Source organism: Pteronotus mesoamericanus, unplaced genomic scaffold (assembly GCF_021234165.1).
Source record: "Pteronotus mesoamericanus isolate MK-2021 breed Mesoamerican mustached bat unplaced genomic scaffold, CSHL_Meso_final contig_22, whole genome shotgun sequence".
Taxonomy (NCBI): Eukaryota; Metazoa; Chordata; class Mammalia; order Chiroptera; family Mormoopidae; genus Pteronotus; species Pteronotus mesoamericanus.
The window spans coordinates 2147115-2171022 of record NW_026555090.1 but is presented as its reverse complement, the minus strand read 5'-3'; the positions used below and the strand labels follow the sequence as shown (position 1 = coordinate 2171022).

At 53.2% G+C, this 23908-nt stretch overlaps 1 protein-coding gene across 4 annotated transcripts in view; it reads right to left on the bottom strand.

Moving 5' to 3' along the window:
* The window catches only part of EPN2 (epsin 2), a 77292-nt gene that overhangs the window by 44876 nt on the left and 8508 nt on the right, over positions 1 to 23908 (bottom strand). The window contains exons 2-3 of one of the 4 annotated variants that reach the window (XM_054571150.1): positions 21355 to 21530; positions 4672 to 4970 (exon numbers count right to left, since the gene is read on the bottom strand). The exons of 2 other annotated variants lie outside the window; for them this stretch is intronic. The gene's annotated coding sequence lies outside the window, so the exon portion shown is untranslated. The remainder of the gene's footprint in view (positions 1 to 4671; positions 4971 to 21354; positions 21531 to 23908) is intronic. One more of the 4 variants, XM_054571151.1, reaches the window with a different exon arrangement.

Genomic DNA, 23908 nt, shown 5'->3' with positions numbered 1-23908 from the left:
CCCAGACATCTGCCCTCACCGGGAATGGAACCCGCAACCTTCCAATGTACAGGATGCTGCTCCAACACACTGAGCCACACCAGCCAGGGCTAGAAATGTATTTCTATCATCAGGTATTACTTAGAACTATGTTACAGTAAGTGGTGAATGAAACAAGTATGTTTATGTAATTCTGTTCCAGCTTTAAATATGTTTGAATAGAGACGGCAAAGTGACTTCAAGTTAGGATTTCCTAGTCAAGGCAAATGACTCTTTCTGCACCTTCCAAGAGAGCGGCAACAGGTGCCAGAAGACGTCCACTCGCCTCCCCGGAGGAGACGACGAGGGGCTCCAACCACCACAGCCCCACAGCCCCAGCCCTGAAAAGCCTGTTCTGAAACCGTACTAATTAATAATTCATTTACTAAGAATCCAGGTTTCTGAAGCACATGAGGTAACCACTGGTAACCACAAGGAGCTGACAAAATCCAACCAACAGCACAGACACAGATGCACGGGCAGGTCTGGGGAAGTCTCGCTGCGGGCAACGCGCAGCCCCTCGGGCCTTCCAGCGCCTGCGACCTCCTGCGCCTCCGCCTTGACAGCCGCAGGCTGGTCAGTGAAGGAGGGGACGTCACTTTCTACAGTCCATCCCCAGTGCTAGCGAAGGTTCTTTAAGCCAAACAACACTTCCTGGAAATGGAACCTGTTGTTTCTGCCTGGGCACCATCCATATCCCCTTGTCTTGGAAAGAACCTTGGTCTTCTAGGGAGAGAGGCCAGGAGCAGGTCTGGCCAGGCCCAGTCCGCCAGAGCGCCACGGCCCAGCCAGAGGGGCCCACCGGGAGCCTTCTCGGGACAGGCCCCGGCCGCCTGGGGAAGCAGCAGGGTGGCTGAGCTGCCGGAAGCCACCACAGAGCCCGGGCCCGCCTGGGTCTGAAGCTGACGCAGAAGCAATCAAGGAGCCAAGAGAAGGAAAAGGAGCAAGAAAGGCCATCCTTTGAGCCTCTGGGTCCATCTGTGCCTGCAGCCATCAACCCCATGGACTTCTGCGGCGGCATGAGCCAGCAAAGTCACTGTGACCAACAGCAGCATGCGCCTGTGCCATCTGTCACCATGAGCTCTGTGCACCGAGCACCTGAGAGGAGGGAAGCCGCCACACCCAAACGCAGGCCGCAGGCCACGTGGAGCACGGGCTGGCCACCCCGGAGCCTCCAAGGGCCAGGCCGCCAGCAGAAGTGCAGGGACAATGGCCAGCCCTCCTCTGACACCGGACCCTGGCCCCACCCTGAAGCAGGAGCTGGGTCCCCCCGGGAGGCCAGCCACTTCTCAAAGTGCAGGCATCCTGGCCAAAGCCTGGGACTGTCGCACTTTCTGGAAGTGGCTTGTGATGGTGGACCACCAAGTGACAGCTGGATAACCGCATCTGCAGGGCCAAGCCGGGGAAGAAAAATTCTGGCGTATTTGAAAACATGAGAACGCCAAAGACAGTGGAGCCTGAAAATAGACTAAAGAAATAGCAAACAGAGGAAAACTAAACAAACAGACAAAAAAATTCCAAGGCTGGAGCGAGGCCCCTGGAGATAAGAAGAATTCCAGAAAAAAATGTGCTCCGAGGACTTGCAGGGCTGGGTGGGGAAATTCCTTCCAAAGCTGGAGTCCCCATGACGGGGGAAAGAGAAGGCTTTCATGGTTTGGAGCAGCACAGGTGGGTCCCTGGCCAAAGCCCACGGGCCTCTCTGCCCCTGTGCCCCTGTCACACCGAGGCACATCACCGGTCGTGTGCGGCGGAGATGTCCACCCCATCCGATGGGAGATTCTGACAGTGGCTTTCCAGGGACCTGCGGTCAAGACCAGCGATGAAGTAATAGCAATAAGCATCTCTCCCTCCCCCCGAAAACCTAACAGTCACAGGTCACTCAATAGTGACCGCACCAATCCAGCCGTTATCGGTAAGCATTACTGAGTGAGCTGAACGCAAGCTCATCAGCCCAGGTGGCAGTTCAAACTACCGATGCGTGGCAGCCTCCTATGGGTCACGCACGCTTCATTTTTCCCACAGCAGATGCCAGGACGGCTGAGGGAGGAGGGCGCAGCCGCCCGCCCCGCAGCATGGCCTCCGCGGCCCACTGGCCGTGTGTGCCAGAATCTCCTGGGGACACCACGCACAACTCCAGACACACAGGACCTGGGATAATGCTTAGTGGATGCGAGCTCTCACCCAGCTCCCCGGGTGGTGGGTAGGTTTGCCGAGGCGAGTGCCATGTGTCACTGTATGACATGCACCAACATTAAGCTTGTACAATGCTTTGCACGCCTTGATGGGCTGGCTTTAATCCTCCTGTGCATGCAGCCCACGAACGAGGAAACACCTCCATCTTCCCACTGGGAAAAAGGGGCCAAGACCATTACAAGGAGGCTGAGCCGCAGCTCACGTGACCAAACTGAGCTGGCCCCCAGAAGACAGCGGTCCAGTCAGGACAATGTGGACAGTTGCCACATTCTTCCCCCACAGTAATCATTTCAGCCTAAAGAGAAAGGACTATTATGATTCTGTATCAGCCACACTAGCAATAACTTAGCGCTTATAGCTACTATTCATGCAAGCGAGAGAAATGAAAAGGAAAGAAAAAAATCCTTTACATACACACTCCAGAAAAACAGTAAGAGTCCGCCAAAAAAAAAAAAAAAAGGAAAAAGAAGTCCTCTTTACTAACTGATTGTGGGCATCTAATTTCCAATGACTTCTTGTTGTGCAGAGAATCAAATTTTATATCACTATCCAACTTGTGGGCTTAAAAACTGCCCACATGTTTAAAGAATTTCGAGGTAAAACAAACATTTTAGACTTGACTTGTAGGTAAGAAAGCAGGTAGACTGCCTGCCCACTCCCTGCTCAGGGCAGGAGGGCCCTGAGGGGCTCCGACGAACCCACGGCCGGCGGAGCTGTGAGGGGCGAGCGGGCGGCCGGGCAGGGAGCCCTGGCCCTGTGTGGGGCAACGCCACCCTTCACACGAGGCAGGACACCTCCCAACAAAGGGCCCGACACTCATGAGAACACGCACAGGAGAGCTCCAATCAGATTTCCAAACAGCCTCCCATGACTTCACCTCTTCTTAATTTTTCTAAGAGCAGAAATCAGCTACTGAAAGCACACGTAAAGAATTTCAATTTTCTTCACCAACATGCTCTAACCATTCAGTTTCTGGAAAGAGCAGCCTGTGGCTGCAGACTACACAGGTGTGGAAGTGCAGCCGTTTTTAAAGGCCGTGAAGCAAGCACCGCTGTCAGGAGGCCTGGCTCGGGCCACTCCAGCCGCACTCCGGCCACTGACTGCCGTCCCTCAGTCTCGCTGCCCCGGCCTAGGGAAGGCGAGTGGGATGAGCCGCGCCTGCCCCGCCCCACGGACGACGAGGCCGAGGGGGTGCATACTCACGCACAGAGAATTCTTTAATGTCCCCCGACCTCTGTTCTACTCCTCAGTGTAGTTTGCAAACAACAACTCAGAGACAATGTTCTTTAAAAACCAGGCCAAAAAGCAAAGTGTGGTGTGACAGAGCACAGAAGATTTAGGACAGAGACCAAAGGTCCAAGTCCAGCACCATGGCCGCTCTGCGGCACAGACCCTGAGCTCCCAAGACCCCTTTCCGACAGAGGGCTCACTCCTTGCCATCCCATGGTGTCGCAGCAGCCCCCGCTTCCGGCAGCCCCTGCCACGGGCCGCGCCCCAGCGCCAGCCCGTACGGACTGTTCCTCTGTGGCCGAGCCGAAAGGCAGGGCTTCCAGGAGCACAGGCAGCGGCCCTCAGAGCCCTTCCTCCTCCAGGAATGGCAGCTTGTGTGTGACCCTGGGCCACAGAGTCTCCATTTCTAACGCTGTGACGCAGCTGCCAGAAATACCCACTAACGGCAGATGGCAATGCCCCCTAGAGACCGAGAGCCACCGGACAGGGCATTTCATGGCTTCGCCCGCCCACCCTGCCCCACGGGGCAGGCGCAGCCAGGGATTACGATTTTCCAGCGCGAGACACTGGGAAAGATGCAGAGCTGCGTGGGAAAGTTCAGAATTCCCACGTCGCATGTTTACTTCAGACCTGGCTGGCGCCGCCACCCTCTCCTGCAGAGCCGGGGAGGGGCCAGAAGTGAGGGCAGGGGAGCCGCGCGTCCCACAGCAGCGACCTAACACTTCCCTCCAAAGGAGCTCAAGGCACTTGAGTGAAAGCCACCCGGCAGGCAGGGACAGGTGTTTCCACACTACGCAAACAGAAAACCAAAGCCACGAGAAAAATGAGCCCCTTGCTCACCTCTGCCCCTAAACCAGCCATCCTGGGAGGCCACGGCGGGCCCCCCACTGGCGGCTATGGAGGACCCAGGCAGATTCCCAGGGGCAGCTGAGGGCGTTACCGCCACGAACTTCACGCCGTGGTGACTGACGTCCAGCGGTCCCCACCCACACACTGAGCCTCACAGGGTGGTGAGCCAGAGCCCCAGAGCCCAGAGGACAGGCACACCTAGCAAAAGGCCAAGGATAACCAGGCACCCTGGGCAAGGACAAGACTTGCAGGCTAACTGTGCATGTCACCGCGGCACTGTGCTCTTACGTCCAGTCACTTCCCTTGTTCCTAGAACAACCGCTCACTGTCACTTCAGAGGATGCGCACACCAGATGGGCTCCTGCCTCAGGCCCCACCCACCTGCTTCCTCCACCGGCCGCCCTTCCCTGTGCCGGTCCTGGACTGGCTCGCTCTGGTTGCTCAGATCTCAGTGGACACGTCGCCTGCTGGGAACCACCAGTCACTCTGCCGCATCACCAGTTTCACTTTCCGGCAGAGCCCTTCTCTCCAGCGGATGTTTTCTAGCTCGTGCTCCTGCGTGTCTGTCTGTCTCCTGTGCCCCCACGTCCTCTCAGAGCAGGGCCCCGCCGGTCGTCACCGCTACCCTCTCCGTGCCCAGAGCAGAGGCTGGCGCACGGCGGGCACTTGGTCAGCGTTTGCTGAGTGAATTAACACAGAGGCAAAAAAAGAAAAAGAAAAAAGAAAGAAAATTAAAAAAAAATTATCCTTGATCCTGTCTATTTGGAGACACCCACGTGAACCCCCAGGCGTGCTTCTCCCAGTTCCGGGCTCCCTTTTGGTCTCCATCCCTCGAGTTAAAAGCAGCTGCTGGACCCCCCCGCTGGCTGCCTGACAGGGGTGCCCTGCGCCTGGGCTTCAGTAAACGCTCACCCTGCGAGCGAAGAGGAGCCAGAGCCCGGGCCCCGCGGGGCAGCACACGTGCCGCAGAGGCCACCGGACACCCTGACATCCGCGGTTCACGCACAGAGCCAGCCACCCGTGGGCGGCAGGCGAGGGCCACAGTGGGCATTCCTTATTCTGGCCACATAGGTCTACACCCTGCCTTTCAGCGGGCTGACCTGAGGCAAGTCAACAAGCTTTTCTGAGCCTCTACTTCTACACCCGCCAAATGGAGGCTGCTGTGAGGGGGTGCCTGGAGAGGACCAGCAAGTAATGTGTCCAAATATCTGCTTCCTCTCCCCAGCCCCCCAAGGCGAGTATGCCTGGAAGAACGTTTCTCCGCATGTCCCTCGGACAACTCGGAGAGAACCTCCGAGGCCGGAGACGACAGCCCAGTGGAGCACTCCCCGAAGGGCACGCTGGGCGGAGCCCCCTCCCCGTCTGGCAGGGGTGCTGTCCAGGCCCCTCTTTCCTGCCCCACGTACAAGCTGCTAAACACACACAGGCTCTGGCACCAGCTCTTCTCCCTCGCAGCGGGCATCTTCGAGAAGATTCTCAGACACACTCACTCTCTGATACCGGTAACCGTAGCAAGGACAGACTTAGAGGAGTAATGTGAAGTGGGAGAGGCTCGCTGACCAGCAGCCAGCCCGCACTAACCCAGCTCGCAGGACCTGCCAGGCACGCCCTGCGGACTTCACACGAGCCTGCTCGCGTCTTCCCAACAGCCCTACAGGGAGTTACTGTTAGCGTCCGCGGTTCCCAGAGGAGGAAGCTGAGGCGGAGAGAGGTTAAGTGACTGGCCCAAGCTACACTGCCAGCAAGTGGTAGGACCAGGATTTGATCCCAGACCTCAGGCTTCTGGTCCCATCTTCTTAATCCCGATTTCTTATTCCATCTGGCTTTAGGCAAACCCAATGAATCTTAGGAACAATGAATCTGTCCTTGCTAAATTTGCAGGCCTTTTAAAAGGCCCTTCTTGTCTAGACATTTAAGAGGCTAGGGGTGGCAGAGAGGCAACTGTCTCCCCAACCCCTCTGCGTCCAGCTGGCCACCAAGGAGCCCTTCCCCAGCCAGCTCCCCAGTCAGGTGCACGGGGCAGAGACGCTGGAGCTGGGAGGGCCTCAGGGCTCGCCGTGCGCAGACGCCGGAGTCAGACCCTGACGGCCTCACTCTGCGCTGCGAGGCCAACAAAGGGCAAGAGGCTCTAATGCCCTTCAAAGCAAGCTTCTCTTTGAAATGTGTACAGTTCTACAGGCTGGAGATACAATGGAATCAGTCAGGGTGGAAGTCTGAAATACCACAGACACTCCAAAACTATTTTTAAAAATGGGTTCTTCAGAACTCACATACTTAAGAAATGATGTCTCTCTGGCTATAACTGTCTTCTACTAAGTCAGTCACATCAACTTTAACAACCCAAGGAGTCTGCATTCCTTTGAAATAGCTGTCATCTGAAATACCACTCAGAAAAAAAAAAAAACAAAAAACAAGTCTCAACGCTGAAAGGTAAACTTCCTTTTTTGGTACAGAATAAAAATATTATTTCCCTCCTTCCTCTGCTGCTGGAGACACTCCCAGTGTTTTATTTACTCTGCAGCACTGACTAGCGACATTAGGAGGAAATGTTCCTTACAACTCCTAACCGTCCGGCTCTGCCCCAGAAAAAGCGAGCGCCAGCCCGAAGGCCTGCGTGCGGCTCCTCTGCTTTCCGAATTGTCATTCTGTACCGTTGGGTGCTCAGAAAAGGGTAAGTGCAAACTACAAGCGAGGCACCAGCAAAGCCAACGCCTGGGAGCCCACCTGCCTGCCGCCCCCCCCCTCGCCCCCCTGCAGGCCCAGAGCAGGGCTGGACCGCACAGGGCGTCCCTCCACTCCCTCCACGCCCTCCACAGGGAAACCGCTTAGGTTCAAGGTTCTTTGGTTCCTTGCCTTAAAAAATAAAAAGAACTTTTGAAAGTATTGTTAAACTAAACAATATACGGTCTTCTACAGCTTGCTTCTGTCACTCAGTATTCATGGTTCCGAGATTCAGCCATGTCACTATGCATAGCTAGTGGTGGGCCACCCATTTTCACTTCTGTATATAATATCTAATGCCTGACTACGCTCCTATGTAACCGCCTTCCCACGCCGTCTCCCGTCAACAGACACCTAGACTGTGTCCAGACGTGTCCTACCACGAACAGTGCTGGCATGTGTGCTGCGACACTTGGCAGGTTGGGGGGAGGCTGAGTTTTTGTTTATTTTTATTGAGATACACTTCACATAACATAGAATTGACCATTTTAAATAGTACCATTCACACTTACAATTTAGTGTATTCACAATGTTGTACAACTGTAACTGCTAATTCCAGAACATTGCCATCACCCAAAAAGGGCCCCGGCATCTCTGTTAGCAGTCACCCCCGAAGGCAGCCCCTTCCCCTCGGCTCATGGTAACCACAAATCTTTCTGGCTCCGTGGATCTGCCGATTCTGAACATTTTTTATGTGTATGGAAGCACACAATATGTGGCCTCTTGCATCTGGCTTATTTCACTTAGCATATTTTAAAAGTCCATCCATGTTGCATTCTGTATCCGTGCTTCATTCCTTTTTACTGCTGAATAATTCTCTGCTGTATGGATGCACCACGTTTGATTTATCCATTCATCAGGTAGAGAACATCTGGGTTGTTTCTATTTGGGGCTGCTGTGAACATTTGTGGGTAAGATTTTGCGTGGACTTATGCTTTCAGCCCTTCTGGGTATATACTGAGGAGTGGAATTGCTGGGTCATATGATAACTCTATATTTAGCTTTTTGAGGAACTGCTAAAGTACTGTGGCATTTTTAAGATAAAGAACTCTTAAAATTAGTAACATTCAACTGTGTACAACTTAAAATTATTGTAGGAAATACCGCTGAGGGAGAAGCTGGTTGGTTTCTGTGTTTCTTAGCAGCAGAGAAGGGAGGCTGTCAGGATGGTGTCCCTGAGATCCTGACCAAGCAGCAGGGGGGTGGGGGGTGGGGGGAGGCTGTGGGCAAAGGGAGGGTGACAGAGACAGAGGACCCCTTGGAAGCCCACACAGAGGCGAGGAGAAGAGATGAGGGCCCCAATCCAAGTGCAGCGGGGGAATGACAAAAGGAGACAGGCACAAACACAGAGCAAGAGAACCAAGCCCTGACCACCACAGGTCAGAGCGGGCGGGGCAGGAGGGGCGGGGATAGCCAGGATGCAGGCATCCTTGACAGAGCGCAAAGGTGGGGAGGGTGTGCAGATTCCAGGAGAAGGAAAGAGGCAGAATAAGCAGTTTTATTTCAGACATGTGCCTGGAGACATGCGTGGAGAATGGACACGGCCGAGTGGCAGCTGGCACCTGGGGTGGAGGGGGCGCCGGGGCGGGCAGCCCCTCTGGGGGAAGGTGAGGGGGCCATGGACGGCAGTGGAGACCGGGCGAGGGTGCAGGTCGGAAGGCGGTGGGCAGCCACCAACAAAGTCCAAGGAGGGCTGGCGGGGGTGGGGGGCTGTGAAGTGGTGGAGACAGGAGACCCATCCAGTGCAGGTGAGGGGAGGGTCCATGCCTTCTCCTACCAATGCCAAAGCACAAACAGCACAGATGCCCTGGCAGAGGATGCCACGTGGGCTGCTGCACTCACTCTGGCCCACGCCCCTGCGGCGCACCAACTCCGCCTCCAGCCTCAGGGCGGCATCGAACCCACCACCCCCACCACCCCGTCTGCATGCCCCCCCCTCCTCCAGGGATCCTCTGCTGGCGCTACCACCTGCTGCCGCCTGGGCTTCCGGCACCCTCTCACCACTCCCTCCTTCCTCCCTCAACCTCTGGACTGCGGCTCAGAGGACACAGGCCCCAACTGTCTCCGACTGCTGCCTGCCTCACAGGACCTGGCATGGTGCCTGGCACACATCTGCCGCAGGAATGAATGACTCACAGGGCACCCGTCCACCCCCACCTGCTGGCAGCCCCCGCCCCCTCTCCCTGCTCCTCTCCATTCCCTCCCCAGACGCCAAATCAGGGAGCCACAAATGCTCTATGGAGCTTAAAGCGTGGCCTACACATACTGCTGTGGCTTAGAAATAGCAGCTTGGCAGGGTGGGAAAGCGGCGGCTCCCCCTGCCACTCGCTAGTCGCCAGGGTGGATCTCCGCCACCTCCTCCAGGAAGTGGGAATGGCAGCCTGCGAGGCTCACGAGGACGAGGACGAGGACAGACGCGAAGGAGCCAGGCGAGCTGGTGGAGCCTCGCCTCCACTACTGGGTGCCCGTCTGCCCAGTGCTGCTGACTGGCCTGTGTTGGGCCCTGCTGGTTCCCGTCACTTCCTCCAAACACAAAGCAAAACTGGGAGCACGCTGGCAGGGCGGGGGGCGGGGGGAGGCAGGCTTCTGAGTCCATTGCATTCTGAACTTAATAGGCATAAACAAATAGCAGTTAGCATACCACAGAATTTTTTTAATTCTTAAAAGATTATAATGCTGCCAAATATCAAAACACAAAAACCAAAAAGAAAGGGAAGCTGTTATTTTCCTTTTGGGTTTATCTCCGATAGCCAAATGCTTTTGCTCAAATGATGTTTACATTGCCATTGTCCTATTCTGTTTAGAAAAACAATAATAAAGGGCTGCGTTTCCAGCACCAACGATGCGCGTGCGCGTGTCCGCAGATCTGCTCGGCGGCTCCAGCGGAATCCCGTTAAGGGATTCGCAGTGTCCAAGGCTGGACGACTGATTTGCCTGGGAATGTTCACCGGCCACGTCAATGCCACTAACCTCCTCCTCAGCCACCCGGGCAGGACCAGGCTGTGAGAACACTCATGCTTCACAAGGAAACCACAAACCAACAGCCCGGGGAAGGCCAGGCATGCTCCTCGGGGGCCACAGGCTAGGCTGCTGCAGGTCAGGCTCACCAAGGTGACGGCCGCAAATTACCCCAAGCCTACGCCGTGCGACAGTTCCGCAGGGGAGGCCTTCTGCTGGCGAGGCGAGGGAGGACGAGTCACAGCCCACGTCGCAGGGCCAGAGGGAGGTCTGCGCTCCCTCTTCCGGACCACAGCGCCTCCCATGCAAACCCAGGCGATGCCAATCCCAAGCCACATGGCACTGCTTCCAGGGGGCGGCCCCTTTCCTCTCCAAAATCATCGCCCTTCTCAGCTGCTCCTTGAAAGATTCAAGGTCCTTCCACCAACCAGCTTTCCAGGTTGAATGACAGACCTAGGTACGTCTCTCCTGGAATTCCCCCCTTACAATGAGCTAATGAACCCCTTCAGAACCAGTCTCTTGGGCCCCAGCAAGGTCCATTTCCCTTCTCCTCTGCAGTAATTACTTCTATGCACCGAATACTTCCAGTCTGCATCCTTCTGGGCCTATGAAAAATTGCATTTCCCATTCCTCTGAAGTCAGTCATGGTACTGGCTAGTAAAATGTGATAGAAGTGTGTGTGTGTCACTTTTTGTCGGACATTTAAAAAGTCAATGTACAATTCTCCACATTTCCTCTTCAATGTGGTAGTGAAGACAGAAGCCTCCTTATCAACTACAGAGAAAGGAAAACGTGGCTACACGCAAACCTGTGCACCGATACTCACAGCAGCATCACTCACGGAGCCGAGAAGTGGAAATAACCTTGTCCATCAACAGAAGAAACAGCAAATAAAATGCGGTGCATCCATGCAATGGACTATCATTCAGACTCAGAAAGGAATTAAGAATGGACACAGGCGACAGCATGAACGAACCCTGAAAACACGACGTTGAGTAAAAGAAGCCAGACACACAAAAAAGCCACATGCTGCATGATTCCAGTTAAATGAAATGCCCAGGACAGGCAACCCACAGGAAAGCAGGTGGACAGTTACCGGAGGCTGGGGGAAGGAGAGAAGGGGAAACGGCTGCTTAATGGGTACAGGATTTCTTTCTGGGCTGATGAAATGTTCTAAAGTAAGATTAGGCTGCTGGGTGTACAGCTCTAAAGATACTTAAAACTACAGAACCGGAATGTATTGCATGGTACACAAACTATGTATCAGTGAAGCTGTTAACAAAAAAGATGGCGTTCCCACCATCACAGGTCCATGAACAGCTCTGATGACCGCACACACGGGACCTGCAGCATGACCGAGAAATGAGCCTTCGCTGGGCTGGGCCACAGTGATGTGAGGGGCTGGCTGTCTCCACAGCAACACATAACCCATCCCGATGAAAACACATCCACACCACGGTATGTTCATGCTGAAAACATGTCTGTGGCCAATTAACAGAAAATCCTGGAAGAAACCACATCGTTCTGTCCCGACAGGGACCAGACTCTGTCCCAAGGCCACAGTCCGAACGTTCACACAGGAAACTTGGGTTGAGGCAGCGGCGGCTGGAGGGGGTTTGCAGGGGAGGTGTAGGGGGCACTTAAAGAATGTGACGAGATCAGAATAATTCCTACCCTGGAAAAATATTTACAACTCATAACACAATGAACTAACCATCCGAAAAGATGAACCACTCACAAAAACTGAGAAATGAGCAACAAATAACCCAAGAGAAAAACGAGAAAAGTCCATATAAAAGTATAAACGGTCCTAGACCACATGACAGCATGACTGGCTCACACTTCAGAAAAACGCAAATTAAAACTACACAGAGATACTCTTTACACCTGTCAGGCTGACAAAAAGCCGAATATCCGCGCACAGCCCCTGCCAGCGAGGTGACGGGGAAACAGGCGCGCACAGCCGCTGGCAGGGGCGCAGAACGGAATTACCCCGTGGAGGGCGCTTTGGCAAACCTGTCAGAGCTGCACGCGGGCTCTCCCTGGAACCCAGCAGCGTCCCCGGGCCGATCCCACTGCACCTGTGGAGAAGGCGCACAGGTAAGGCTGCCCCCTGCAGGTGTGCTCGAGAACAGCATACTGGAAACATGCCCGAATGCCTTTGGATAGGGAATGGGATTTAAAACAACAGGAACGACTTTTGTTCCTCCAAAATAAGGAACAGCTCCACAATACTAAGAGCTGAAGGGAGAATGTCAATGATCCGCATGCTGATGTGGACATTTCTAGACTACACTGGCAAGTAAAAAAACAAGGTGTGGAACAGTGTGCATAGTGTGCTGTCTTTTATTTAACAAAAAATAAAAAATAAAAATATAAATTTGTGTTTGCTTTATATGCATAAAGAAACACTAAAAAGCTATTCAAACTACTGAAGAGTGCTAACTATTAGGGAGAAGGGGAATAAGATAGATGAGATCAGAGGTGATGGGTAAGACGCTTTAATATCTTTTCATTTTAGAACTATGTGAATGGGCTGCATGGTCAAAGAGCATTACTTAAAAACAAAGTCCCATGCTGATTCAAAAAACACCAAAGCCACATAGAGAAAGCCTTGGGCAAACGGGTCCCAGCCACCCGAGCTGCGAGCAGCACCTGCGTGGGGCCAGAGCCCTGCGCCACACCGAGGGGCCGGAAACCGCCGGACAGCCCGGTGTCTGTCCCTCCCAGGCCTCCGACTTCACACCTGGAGGGCTGGGAACGGGGCTCCCCAGCTGCCCGTGCGCCCACCCGGCCTGCTCGCCTGCTGGTGTGAGCTGTCGTGCTCCTGGCGTGTCTCTCCGGCACGTCCCACAGGTTTGTGCGCAGCCCCCCCGCCCGCGCCAACCAGCGCAGCCCTGAGCAGCTCTGTCTCTCCAGCCTGCCATCAGGGGCACAGGCAGGGGCACAAACCCCACGCTCTGAGACGTCCCTTGTGCAGCACCTGCTGCCCGCCGGGCAGCGGCACAGCGCTGGGGGATACCTATCAATCTGACACAACCCCGGCAGCAGGGAGCTCATGTGCCAGAGCACATGAGGAGCAGAAAAACCCTGATGGATGGTATCCTACGATGGAAGCCTAAAGGGCACATATACACAGGCCCGGCGCACGCCCAGGGCCGGCCCCGGTGGGTGAACAGCAGGCAACGCGTATCCCAGCACCCAGTCTGGCCGGTGAAGGGAGGAAGCACTAAGGGGTGAAGCCAGAAGTAAAGAAAACAGATCAGACAGGGAAGGGGCCTGGCTGCCAGTCACAGGGGACCTGGGCTCCTGCTCCAGGATGCAGGGGTGAGGACTCGCGGTTGCACGGCCACTCCCTGAGAGCAGCGTCACCACCTCGCTCCCGGAGTGCCTCCGCCTTCCACCTGGCAGCCAGCTCTCCCAGCCGCTGCCGCCAGCCCGCCCGGCCCCTGTGAACAGACCCTGCCAATCCGGCCCAGCCTGTCCCACTGCAGAGTTCCCTCCCAGCCTCCTGGGGCCTCTGGAAGCTGCAGGCTCCCACTGCCCACAGCAAGCGAGGAGGGGACACATCACAGGAGGCAGCTGGCCTCTTCCCAGCTCAGCCACTCAGGGGAAGGCTCTGAGCCCCTCCATGATGGCACACAGGCCATGGGAACCCCTAAGTACTAAACATACAACTTAGACAAAGAACTTCCTAAATTTCCTTTGATGGCAATTAAAATGGGCACCCTAAACATTCTTTGTGAGACAGTTACAAAAAAATAGAAAAGAAAAGAAAAGAAAATCAGCCTGGGAAGACTACATTGCACATAATCTATTTAGGTAGAGCTGCTTTTAACACAATCTTTGGAAACTATTGATAATCAGATGGTGAAGGGAAAAAAAAAACCTAAGATTTTTGTTCAAAGGCAAAAGAACTAAATGAAAACAATGTGGTTTTCTTTTTGGGGGGAGGGAAGGGGGTAATAATGGGTTGGGTTTGGTTTCTTTATAGAAACATTTGTTACTCTTTCTTCAAATGCTAAAATCTGACCAACACCTTGCAGTCAGATAACTCAGGGATTTCTTGTGCTACTTCCAATTTTCTTCTGCCAATAAAATATATGCTTTTAAATCAAGAAAGAATGTGTTTTCTTTCAAAATTTCCTGTTTTCGCCTTAGAGCGGGGAGAGTGCTTTTTTATATTTATTTTTTTAATCTTCCTTCAAGGACATGCTTATTGATTTGAGAGAGAGAGAGAGAGAAACATTGATGTGAGAAAGGAACATCAATCAGCTGCCTCTCACACGTGCCCTGATTAGGGACCAAACCCACAACATGGGCATGTGCCCTGACTGCGAATCGAACCCACAGCCTTTCAGTGCACAGGACAATGCTCCAAACAAGCCACACCGGCCGGGGCAGATATAGTGCTTCTTTAAGTGCAGTAGGTATCAGATTAGTTGCAAAGACCATGTTTTAAATTTTCAGCCTTGACTGGTGTGACTCAGTGGATTGAGCTGTGGCCTGTGACCTGAAAGGTCACATGTTTGATTCCTGGTCAGGGCACAGGCCTGGGTTGCAGGCCAGGTCCCCAGTTGGGGCACATGAGAATGTTTCTCTCACACATCGATGTTTCTCTTCCTTTCTTCATCCCTTCCCCTCCCTCTGAAAATAAATAAATATAATGTTTTTAAAAATGTCTTTTATACACTGGGTCTCCTCTATAATTACATTCCATAGCAAATGGTGTTAAGCATAAATTAGGTCCCAAATATGGGACCTGGGTCCTAAAAGGCCCAGAAAGCTGTACTACCCTACTATAAAGCTGGACCACCGCTACGCAGGCCCAAAATGTTCTGAGCACAACCTCTAGCGGCTCCTTCCCACCCCGTCTCCGGAGTCACGGCTCCTGTGGCTCTGGCCAAGAAGAGGAGCCACTCCAAGCTCTGCCACTGGACCCACCTTCAAGAAAACCACTGAGACTTCCAGCCAAGATGGAGGCACAGGTAGATCCACTTTGCCTCCTCGCACAACCAAAACAAGGACAACGACAAATTTAAAAACAAAAAATAACCACAGCTGCCAGAACATCTAACTATATGGAAGTCCCACAACCAAGAAGTGAAGGAAGAAACATTCGTCCAGACCTGTAGGAGGGGCACAGACAGGCAGCTGCGGTGGAGAGGATGCGCGGCAAGGCGGCAGCAGGCGGACTGGGCAGTCCTGCATTTGCATGACGATAAACTGGAAGGAACAGCTGGGGAGCAAGATAGACAGCACAACCCAGGGTTCCAGCCCCGGAGAAGAAAGCCTCAGAACCTCCGGCTGTAAAAACGTGTGGGGGCTGTGGCAGCGGGAGAAGCTCCCAGCCTCACAGGAGAGTCTGTTGGAGAGACCCACGGGGTCCTAGAATGTACACAAACCCACCCACCTGGGAATCAGCACCAGAAGGTCCATTTTGTTTGTGGGTAGAGGGGGAAGTGACTGAGAGCCAGTCAAGAGAGGTGCAAGCAGCACTGTTCCCCCTCGGACCCCTCCCCCACACAGTGTCACAAGGCAGGACTTGGGTTGCCCCGCCCTGGCCAATACCTAAGGCTCCGCCCCTTCCAATGTAACAGGCTCACTAAGACAAAGAAATAGGGCTCAAATGAAGAACAGATCAAAGCTCCAAAAACAGAACTACATGATGAACAGATAGCCAACCTATGAGATGCACAGTTCAACACACTGGCAATCTGGATGCTCACTGAATTGGTTAAATATGGTCACAGAATGGAGGAACAAGGGAAGGCTATGTAAAGCAAAATAAAGAAAAACATACAGGGAACCAACAGTGAAGGGAAGGAAACCTGGATTCAAATCAATGATTTGGAGCAGAAGGAAGAGATAAACATCCCACCGGAACAGAATGAAGAAACAAGAATTCAAAAAAATGAGGAGAGGCTTAGGAACCTCTGGGACAACTTTAAACATTCCAACACCCAAATCATAGGGGTGCCAGAAAGAGAAGAGGAAGAGCAAGAAATTGAAAACTTATCTGAAAAAATAATGGAGAACTTCCCCAATCTGGTCAAGGAAATAGACTTCCAGGAGATTCAGGGAGCTCAGAGTCCCAAAGAAGTTGGACCCAAGGAAGCACACACCAAGGCACATCATAATTACATTCCCCAAGATAAAAGATAAGGAGAGAATCTTAAAAGCTGCAAGAGAAAAGGAGACAGTGACCTACAAAGGAGTTCCCATGAGACTGTCAGCTGATGTCTCAAAAGAAACCTTGCAGGTGAGAAGGGGCTGGAAAGAGGTGTTCAGAGTCATGAAAGACAAGGACCTACATCCAAGATCACTCTACCCAGCAAACCTATCATCTAGAATGGAAGGGCAGATAAAGCGCTTCCCAGACAAGGTAAAGTTAAAGGAGTTCATCATCACCAAGCCCTTACTATGTAAAATGTTAAAGGGACTTATTTAAGAAAAAGAAGATCAAAAACTATGAACAATAAAATGACAGCAAACTCACAACTATCAATGACTGAACCTAAAAAAAGAAACAAAAACAAAATATGCAAACAACTACAACAGGAACAGAATCACAGAAATGGAGATCAGAGTCAGGGGGCGGGGAATGGGGGGAACAGGTACGGGGAATAAGCAGCATAAATAATAGGTACAAAATAGGCAGGCGGAGGCTAAGAGTAGTATAGGGAATGGAGAAGCCAAAGAATTCATCCGTCAACCCATGGACGTGAACTAAGGGAGGGAGAGGGGCAGGGATGCTGGTGGGAAGGGGGTGCAAGGTGGAGGGGAATAAAGGGGAGAAAAAATGGGACAACTGTGATAGCATCATCAATAAAATACATATTTAAAGAAGAAGAAAACCACTGAAGCTACAAGATATCCTCTACTCAGCTTCTCCGTACCAGGCTCCCTTTTTTTTTTAATCTATGTATCACTGTCTTGTTGCTAAAAAGGTGTGAAACGGCCTGGAGAAGCGATTCTCAACCCCAGCCACTTGCTTGGCTCCCTGGGGCGCTTTGGGAACATCGTCCATCTCAGGACACTGAAAGCATGAGGTGGTGGCACCCCGCAGCGCACAGCTGGAAAAGAATCTCCCCAGTGGTTCTGATTAAAGTAAGGCAGGCAAGTTGAGAATCCCTCGCTTACAGAAATACACTCGACTGCTACGTAACGAAAAATAAGTAAATGAAAAAACACAGGCAACAGGGAAACGGAAGGGGGGAAACAGCGTAGCCGGGAAACAAGGTTACACTCCGCACCCCAGGCCACACTAGAGCTAAGACAAACTACTGGCTTTGAGCTGGGCTTCCTGGCGGCCAACACAAAGAGGATTCACTGTCTAAAACAGCGATTTTCAACCTTTTGCATCTCATGGCACAGATAAAGTAATTACTAAAATTCTGTGGCATACCAAAAAATATATTTTTTGCCACTCTCACACACAAAAAAAATAGGTATAATTTTGAGTCCGTCACACTGGACAGCTACTGTTGTGTTGGCTGTTGTCACTTTTTTATTGGACAGCCTAACGGAAGAGCTCCGTGCCCCTGACTAAATAGTCAGGTATTGCACGTTTTACCGATGCTCGCCACAGCACACGGGTTGAAAGTCACTGGTCTACAAGACAGCAACAAACCAGAGTCACGGGAGCCTCTTGTGCTTGGCCCGGGCCCTGACTCGAACGCCTCCCTCGCGTCCTCCAACGGGGGTGCTCGGCGTGACGCAGTGCAGACCGTGCTCCCCACCCTGTGGCCACACCGCCTGGGCTGGCACTGGGCCTCTTCTCGCCCCCACGGCAGCCCTGAGGAGGGCACCCTCCAGTCAGTGCTGGGCTCCTTAGGGTCCTCCTGCAAACTCCGTGCTGCACATAAACCCCTAATGAAACGCATCGCCTGCATAGAAAACACAGGCCCAAGTCCATGTCATCATCCACACCAATAGCAGTGCACCTACCCGGCCATGAACTCCAGGAACTGCCATGAAAACACAAGGACACACTCTATTTTACTATGTAAATAAGGGTACTGACTCAGTTTCCAGGAAAAGCTCTTCTGCCATGACTGTCATGAAAACACCAAGGACACCAAGTCTGCCCCCGTAAGTCGGGGGGCGGCAGAGTCCCAGAGACTGCCAAGCATTTCCAGCGGTGCTGGTGCTCAGGGAGGCCGCTGACCACCCTCAGACCCGCCGCTGTGGTCTCTCGGGTCTAAGAACAGGGTCTGTCCCCCAGGAGGCAGCCTATTAAGTAGGCCTCGTGGCCACCAAACACAAAACCCAATCAGGGGAGACCTCTGGGCCACTTCTGGACCGACACACGGTCGTGCACGGTTTTCTGTTATGCACATGACACTTCAGCGGTAAGTTCTTTTTATTGTGTGTGTTGAAATCAATGAAATAAAGAGTAAATCACCCTCCTGCTCCCGCATACGTGACATTTTCTTTTCGATACACACACAGCACATTTCAAAGTCAGCACTGAGGAGTTAAAGTGGCAACCACTCACAATTGCCAAAAGTGGAAAGAGCCCAAGTGTTCATCTGCAGATGAATGGGTAAACAAACTGTGGTCTAGCCACGCCATGGAATATTATTCAGCCATAAAAAGAACAAAGTACTGACCCAGGTACTACATGGGTTTACCTGGAAAACACAACGCTCACATACTGGATGGTTCCATTGCATGAAATGTCCAGCACTGGCCCACCCACAGGGACAGAAAACAGATGCATGGGCCCCCCGGGGGCTGGGAGGCAGAAGGGGGTAGAGGGGGACGGTCAGGTGGGTACAGGCCCCCGTGGCGGTGGGAACCCCGGGCACTAGGCAGCGCCGAGGGTGGCACCGTGCTAGAGTGTGCCAGGGCCACCGGTTTCTGCACTTTAAAACGGTTACCGTGGTAAATTGTATGTATATTTCACAGTGAAAAAATTAAAATAGCAAAACTTTCATTGTTCTGCCCTAATATAAATGCTAATAAAATTCAACTTAAGTCAAGATTTTGTATAAAGGTGATTATGCCACAATTGGAAAAAAAAACAGCTTCAACCCCAGGACATATTAAATCAGAATAAGAACTGCTGGTAGTCAGTGCTGACTTTAAAAAGTTTCCAGAGTCTTTATCTGTTAGATACATACTTGAAGCATTTGTCACCTAAAAGAGGCCTGGGATCCATGCTGAAATAATCCAGTGGGGGGAGGGGACCTAGATTAAAACCGTTGAAGCTGAGGGATGGGGTGCACCTGACTCTTCTATTTTTATGTATTAGAAACCCTCCCTAATGAGAAGTTTTGCCTTGTTTTCAAGCAGGCTTCCAAAGATCTTTGACACGCGGGATAAAGAATTCAGCCTGTCCAGCGCGGGTGTCGGCCCAGTGGCCCTTGGGATGTCACCAGGCCCCAGGTCAGGCCGCCACTGTCTGGCGCAAGGCGGTATCTAGCCTAGTCCTTCACAGAGCAAACCAATCTGCTGTCCTGGCTGCCTGCCCCGAGGTCAGCTGTCACCGGGGGTCGAGGCCATGCCTGGAAATGAGGAAACCTCCCCCACACACGCCTTTAGCAGGCCCCCGAGTCCCTGACCACCGCAGACACTGCTCCCCTTCAGGCCAGCCCCTCCGCTAGATGCAGGAAGAGGTTAGTGTCACGACTGCCTGTTATTTCCCCTCCTCCCTCTGCTAGAATTGGATTGGCGGGGGGGGGGGGGGGGGGGGGGGGGGCGACAGGCTGCTCTGTCTCATTCCCTATTGTCTAGGCAAGTATGTGGCACATAGCGTATATTCGTCTAAATGCTTACTGTGTGGATCCTGATTTTTGATGGATGCTGCTCCAAGGGCACATTATGAAGACTTGCCTTTTACAAATGCAAGACATGGAAGATAACAGGATGTATTTATTGGGTTGGCCAGAAAGTACATTTAGCTTTTTCCATAGGATGGCTTTAGTAGTGCTTAGTTGTCTTTAGCTTCATTTGAAACAATTTTTGTTAGATTGTATTGCAACAGCTATCATATCAGGGTGCATTTTTAAAAAACCTATGGACATTGGTGAATTTTTGTGCAGCCATTTTAATATTGAAGATGGAAGAAGATACACAACATTTTTGGCGTATTATGCTTTATTATTTCAAGAAAGGTAAAAACACAAAAAAAGATTTGTGCAGTGTAGGGAGAAGGTGCTGTGACTAACAGAACATGTCAAAAGTGGTTTCTGAAGTTTGTTGGCACTATTGACATTTTGGCCAAATACTTCTTTGCTGTGGGACTGTCTTATGCATTGCAAGATATTTAGCGGCACCCCCGGCCTCCACCCTAACTAGAAGCCAACAGCGGGAGAGGGCTGACACACTCAGAATGTCCAAATCAATAAAGTTATTGGTGAAAATGAAAAACGTGTCTTTTATTTTATGGAAAAAACTAAACGGATTTTTTTGGCCAACCCAAGAGTAGTGCTGGGTGCCAGAAAAGGAGGGGACAGGAAACAAGGAGCTGTGGCACAAACACCACCTAAAGTAGCATCAGAGGTGCTCCGAAGCTAGAGCCCTGGTCAGGGGCCAGGGGCACAGCGGGGACACGGCAAGGAGGGTGGCTGCGTGCCAGGCTGAGGTGGCCGGGACAAGGGTCTGGGGGCGGGAGGGGCCCCGGGGCAAGGGGAAGGGCACTGAGCGGGGCGAGGCGAGCCCCAGCCTCCGGGACGCCGGACGCTGCCGTGGCTGGTCTGGGCCCAGACAACGAAGGAAGATGAGTGGGCACCAGGGGCGGGGCGGGGGCTCCGAGGAACGGGCAGACGCAACCCTGTCCAGAGACAGCACCAACGCTGGTGCTGGCCCAGCGCTGCCCGGCAACAGCGCAGGCCCCCAGCTGCCAAGCGCTCCGATCTGCCCATGAAGCTGCGTGTCGGTGCTGTGTGAGGCCCCCTAATTTTCACGGGGGCAATGCGGAAGGCAGGACAGCGGCCTCCCAAAGATGGCCGCCCCGTCCTAGTTACAAGGCAAAGCAGAAGTGAGGTGGCAGATGGAGTTCAGGCTTCTAATCAGCTGACCTTAAAATAGGGAGGGGATCCTGGATTACCCAGGGGTCCTGCGCAGCGGACGCGGGAGGCAGGCAAGTCGGCGTCAGCGTGACACAGGGGAAGGACAGGACGAGCTGGCTCTGAAGATGGAAGGGTTGTGAGTCGAGGGCGCTGCAAAGGCGAGGAAACAGGTCCTGCCCCGAAGCCTCCAAAAGAAATGCAGCCCCGCCACGGCTTGCTTTTAGCCCCTAAGACCGGTGCTGAACTCCTAACCTATACTGTTGTAAGCTCTGTGTGTGGTAATTGGGTATAGCAGCCACGGGAAACTAATACGGCAACCAACTTTAATTTTTAAAAAGAGGCACTGTACAGCCCAAACAAAATGCACCTGTGGGCCGGGCCAGGCCTGGGCAACTTCTGTCCAGTCCACACGGCGGAGATCTGAGGGCCGCGCCCCGCCCGGGGACCAGCACCGAGCCTGCCGCACACTCTCCGACATGCATTCCAGGTTAACTGCTAGGTCCTGCACCTTTACAAACTGGTCATAGAATTCGCCAGGGATTTCTGGAAAACAAAAATGCTTGGCTGTAAGGAGTTCTGTTCCCAGGGACCTGTTACCCCAGCATGAGCACACTGCCTGGGCTCCCCAGGGACCAGAGGGGCTGGCCTGGAGTACAGGATGCAGCCAAGCCCTTTGCCACTCCGCCCCTCATGCAAACAGCCAGCAGTGAAAGCTTTTTCAGGCCCCGGGGAAACGCCAGTCCCTCCCGCCCCGCTACCCACCAGGCACTCTCCCACTCCGAGTGGCTCCTCAGCACCCACTGCAATGAGATCACTTTGGGTTTTTTTTAAACAGCAGAGAGACACTTTGCAAATAAGCTCTTTTTAGTTACCCACGTACAGACCAGAGCAGAGCTGCTCTGCTTAGAGGCAGCGCAAAGGACCCAGGTCTTGCCCACTTGCCACCGGAAAATTGTGTGAAAACCACAGCCCAGCCCAAACCTCACTATACTCCCCACCTGTCCTGCCTGGTCAGCTCTCGGCTCTGCCCCTGTCCAGCCCCTCCTCCTGGCTCACCAAGCCTGCCGCTTTGCCCTGAGGCCCTGGCAGAGCTCTGTCCCCTCGGCGCGCAGCCCTCCACGAGGATGCTGCTGCCCAGAGCTCCCACTCTTCCTTCCAGACTCACGGGCCGTCTCCTCTGGAGTCTTCCCTGACACCCAGGTCCACTCCCAGCGCCGGATGCCACCTTCTGAACCTCCCTCTCCAGGGACGGCCAGGGCTTGTTCCCACATCAGGAGCCACTCCCTGCAGACCATCAGCTACTTGCAGGCAGGAATGTGTCACCTATGTATTCCCAGACCACAGCACACAGTACTGTGTGCTCAACAGACATTAAAGACTGAATGAATGGGCCTATACACTAATTTTTTCTATACTACCATGAGTTACTGTGTTATGATGTTTATGAAATGTACCAGGTAAAACCTTACTTCTAATCTTTAATAAAGTGAATCTACCTAAATTAGGAACTCTAAATTACAACTATCTTAAAATAATTACTTTAAAGAACTCCGTTTTAAATTTTACAAGGAGTGTCCACGGCAGCCATCACAGCCAGGAGCGTGGGAGGAGCCTGCCTGCAGGCTGGGCCGCAGGGACGGAACTTGCAGTGCTGCACTTGGGACCAATGGCCAAACAGGTGGGTCACCATCTCCCTCCTTCCTCATCTTGTGCAGCCCGGGCCGCCACCTGATGTCGCCTCCCCTGCCGCCCGGCTCCCTGCTCCAGCCACCCAGTCACTCCACAGTCCTTGGGCCCCTGTCCCCAAACGCCGTCACTGCAAAGGTTGCTTGCTCTCTCAGCTCCAATCTCCTCCCACCTTTTAACCCATGACGCTCCCAGAGGCTCCCCCTGAGCCTCCAGTTCAGCTTTTCAGCCCAAACGGGCCACTAGAATTATCTGGAGAACTTTGGAAACCACTGCTGGGTCCCACCTCCATGGTCTGGAATGGGCCCTAACACACAGTTTTAGAAAAAGCTTTCCAGGCCCAGGGATTTGCAGGCGCACCCAGGGATCGGAACTGTGGGCTCCCAGGACCACCTCCACACTTTCGAGCCAGCCCTGGGGCCCAACCTCCCCGTAGAGACCCGCACTCAGGACTCTCTTCTCTCAGGCCTCTCTTCTCTCCGACACACACCCTTGTGCTGCCTCCTGAACCGCTACCCAGCCAGTCTGAGGAAGGCAGCCTGGCCGGGCGCTCGCCCACAGAAACGCTGCCACCTGGCAAGGCCCCTGGCCAGCTCCAACACTGAGCCCCTGCCCCCAGCACCACCACGTCCCAAGGACTTCGCCACGGCTCGGCCCTCTCTGCTCCCAGTGACCCCCAGGCAGGCAGCGCGGCCAGGGCCCACCCCACGCGTGGCCTCCTGCAGTTCCGTCCCTCTGAAGTGCCTTCCCACCTGCCTTCCACTCCTGAAACGACTGCCTGTCCTTTGAGGTCCAGCTCAAATCCTATCTCCTCCCTGTTATTTTGTCTTCTCAGTTAGGCTAAGTTCTTGGTGGCAAGAAACATAGCATTTCACTCACACCCATCATGAGTTGCCTATTTTCCAGACGGACACTGATCTCAAATATTCTGCCCGACTGCCAAGAAAACTGCCTTTGATTCGACGCTCATGGTTCTGTATCAACCAGACTGCCTTCCATAAAGGAGCATAAAAATTATTTCACTGCTCCTGTTTCCCAAATTTTCGGACCCAAAGTATTAGTTATTATACCCGGGACAACTCTGGGTGTCACACAGGCACTCGGGGAGGACGCGCTTTCAAACAGAAGTATGCCTTCCCCCGCATCAGGATTCTTGCACCGCTGACTGCGGGCGCGGGCGGGCGGGCAGAAGGGGGCAGGCTGTGAATGGTAACTTTAGCTCTCATCACTTATTC